This window comes from Sinocyclocheilus grahami, unplaced genomic scaffold (assembly GCF_001515645.1).
Source record: "Sinocyclocheilus grahami isolate Dianchi unplaced genomic scaffold, SAMN03320097.WGS_v1.1 scaffold234.1, whole genome shotgun sequence".
NCBI classification, from domain to species: domain Eukaryota; kingdom Metazoa; phylum Chordata; class Actinopteri; order Cypriniformes; family Cyprinidae; genus Sinocyclocheilus; species Sinocyclocheilus grahami.
Window position 1 is genome coordinate 80,755 of NW_015505413.1, and position 4,129 is coordinate 84,883.

Here is a 4,129-nt window from a genome sequence, read left to right on the forward strand (position 1 = left end):
AAAAGGTGCATTTCTATTAAAGGCACGTCCATGTGGAGATGGCGAGTCAGTGTCGGCATTCGGGACCCTCATCTTTGCACCCGACACTGACTCGCCATCTCCACATGGACGTGCCTTTAATAGAAATGCACCTTTTTTTCCCCCCTTATATTTATTTTATTATTCATATAAAAATTATAATAACCTGTTTTGTTTATATTTACTATGAATTGCAGAAGGTGCGCTCAGCCAAATTTACGCGAATATTAATGGTTTTCACACTTAAGTAAAGTAAAAGATCGCTTCTTAACTAGAGAAGGTGAACATGTTAGTATTCTTGTGGGGAGAAAGAAAAAACATGCAAGCACTGTCACCGGCAGCAAGTTTAGTTTTACTTTTCTTTTCTTTTTGTTTTCATTTTGAAAAGCTTATCTTTGCTGTTTACCTCACCTTATGCTATGGAGTCTCTCTCTCTTTTTTTTTTGATTCCTCAGTGTTTGCTAAACGTTCTGTAATTTATTAGTCATTATATAGCCTAATACAGCGTGTAGGCCTATGCCATGCCTCATCTTATTTGTTTTTGTTAATAACGTTTTGTAAGATAGTTTGTCATTGAATCTTACTGTTTTATTGTTGTTGTGCATTTTAATTAAAAATAATGAATCCATCTTTTTTTTTTTTTCTTAAAAGGTGAAAGGTGTATAGATATATGCAAAACAGACAATTATATGTGATTGTAAAACCTGACAAGATCGTGAAATCGAAAGTGAAAGCATCCGAAGCCCGGCTTATAACATGGCAAAAGAGGAACTCCCATTCACAAAATTCAAATCACAAATAACACTACTGATGAAAAAGAACAGGTTGAATGTTAACTAATTCCGTTTCCATATAACTATAAACTACAATAAAAGTTAATCAGCATGCATTGATTAACAGCATGTTGTAGCACAAAATAAATAAATAAATAAAAATAAAAAAACGTGCTCGTGCAACCAACTGAGAAAGTTAATAGCAAAAGAGCGACCAGTGGGAAGAATGAGTCTGGAGCGCTGAATTGCCCAGCTCCCTCTGTCACTCAGCACCTGCGTTTAAAATTCTCTGGAGCCGCCCCTGGTACATCGATGTATTTTTGAAACGCAAAAATTAAGTTTGTCCAACTCTAAACCCAGTCCCCAAGTAAATTAGGTTATTAAATAAAAAACTAGCAAAACAAGTTGCACGGTGTCCCCACCACTTTTCAAAGCAAAGTTACGCCACTGATTTTACTTAATTCCATGTGTGAAATTTACTAAAAAAATCTGAGTGCAATTACTTTCAAAAGTAAATTGGAGAAAATTTTACTTAATGTTTTTTTCTGTGCTTTGATTCAGACTGAATGTTTGAAAAATTATGCATAAGAAAACTCCTTCTCACATTTGTAAGGTATAACTCTTAAATAAGACTATCTGTAATGGCGTGTATTTCAGGTGTGAAGTGACAAAAGCAAAGTAATCTAGCGTAATGGCAATAAACTGTAATGAGCTTCATCTATCTTCTTTCCTCCACTGGGTGCTCTTTAGACATGAACCTCCATCAAGCTCCTAGTTGAATTTAGCTTTAGGACCATTAAGAAAATAACAGAATGGAAACATTACGTCCCGAATACTGAGGGGAGGAAATACAACGTTGGTTCCTGTACTCTTCTCTAATAATAAGGTCCTGTCGGGATGAGAAACACACACACACCAGTCTCATTTCCTCTTCAACTGCCGTGATCTAAAGAATATGTGACTGTCTGTAGGATTCTAGTCTTTTTGTGTTTTATTTTGACAGGCATCTGTCTCAGCCAATCAGCTGAGCTGTTCTCGAGTAGTTCGTACCTGCTTTCAAAAATCAAATTAGGCCTTTGTAATTTGATTCGTCTAGTGGCTGAATGCAATCAATCGATCTGGGTTGGAAATGAAACAGGGCTGTTGGTTTTCATTTGATTGTAAAAAAGGCAGCTAGAAGAGAACATCAATAATACGTCGGAGCTCATTGTTGATATTAGGCTGAGGAGAAGCTAGAAATCAGTCTGTTAACCCCTGGGTCAATGACATGATGCTTGTTTTTTAAAAAATGGAGTTCAAACATACAATGACTTGAATATACAGTCTTCGTTTCTGAATTAAATTTTTTTTGATATTTTATGGGGCATAAAGTAAATATTTCAGGGTATGCAACTGTCCTGATATAGAAATAAAGAATATATCCACATAAAAAAAGGAATAAAAAAAAAAAAACATTTTTTAAGTAGTTTGGCACACTCTTTAATTAGTATGATTCTTTAAGTGCTTAATCACTTAATATTTAAAACTTAAATTTTTTTTGGTTATGTGGTGCAACCAACATGCAGAAAATAACAGGAAATGACATCATAAAGACAACCCTCTGCTCACCCTTATTACTGTATGGCAAGGACAATAATTCCTTTAAATAGTTTACTAATATATACTATAACTAATATATGTTACTAATATATACAAAAAAAAACAACAATAGAAAAGTTGTTTAAAATTGCAAAATTATTTAATAATATTACTGTTTTTCAAATAAATGCAAACTTTGAGACCAAATGAGACTTAAAACACTTAAAAAAATCTTACCAGCCCCAATCAAACGTTTGAACTGTAGTATATGTAAGGGATAATCAACGGCTTGCCGTGCATTAAAGGATTTTAAAGGGGTGGTTGATTGCGATTTCACTTTTTTAACGTTAGTTAGTGAGTAATGTTGCTGTTTGAGCATAAACAATATCAAAGTTACGAAGCTGAAAGTTCAATGCAAACGGAGATATCGTCTTTTAAAATTATGGCAGTTTAATGCATACAAAAACGGCTGGTAGGGACTACTACGAGTTACTTCCCGGGTTCATGATGTAACAAACCCAGATAAACCCCACCACCGGGAACACGCAACGAAGGGGGCGAGGCTATGGCCCTGTCCCAAATGGCACCCTAAACCCTCTCGATCTTCCTCTGAGTCCACACTTTCGTGACGTAATGCCACTTTGACTGTCGGGTAGAAGTCTGCTGCGGAGCTCGCACCAGTGCGGGCTCGGCAGAAGTGTGGATCGATGGTGCATATCGGCCGCAAAGGGGGCGCTCGCAAGCAAAGGTAAAATGACAAATGGAACACCCTACGGTCTCGAGGACTTAACGGACATGCACACGTCGCGGCCATTGTATGTCTGTAAGACCGCAAGTGCACATGAAGTGTTCCATTTGGGACAGGGCCTATGCAGCAATGCTTCAGAGAAGAGGAAGAAAACTAGGGGTGCACGTAAAAATCTATTCATATATGAATCGCAATTCTGTCTTGTCTTCTAACGATTCTAATGGATTCACAAGATTTTAAATCAATATTCTAAAGCAGCTGCATGAGGAGCTCAACAGGTCATGGACGGCACCTTTTTACTGCCGGAAACCGATCTGCTGGTTCCTCCTCCCTCACCACCCTCGATGGTGTGGCAGTTAGGGGGTTACAACCTTGCGTTTCTTCGGACAGGAGTGCCCCTTGAGCAGGTCTCCAGGCATGATGTGGTTTGCACGGATGCCTCAACCACCGGCAGACCTGTTTCCCTCTCCAGAAACCTCTCACTGCCAGTTGTTCTTCTCCCTGGCCGAGGGAACACTCAGCACGGACGCACTTGCACACAGCTGGCCGCGGGGCCTTTGCAAGTATGCGCTTCCCCCAGTGAGTCTTCTTGCACAGTTACTGTGCAAGGTCAGGGAGGACGAGGAGCAGGTCTAGTTGGTGGCACCCTATTGGCCTACCCGGACCTGGTTCTCAAAACGAATGCTCCTCGTGACAGACCCTCCTTGGCCGATGCCTCTGAGGAAAGATCTACTGACTCAGAGACGGGGCACCCTTTGGCACCCACGTCCAGACCTCTGGAAACTTCATGTCTGGTCCCTGGACGGGATGCGGAGGTTCTAAGTAACCTACCTCAAGAGGTAGTTGACACTATCACTTCAGCGAGAGCACTGTCTACGAGACACGCTTACGCTTTGAAGTGGAACCTGTTCGTTGAGTGGTGTTCTTCTCGCCGAGAATACCACCGAATATGCCCGATCAGAGTTGTGCGGTCCTTTTTGCAGAAAGGGTTGGAGCGAAGGCTGTCTCCCTC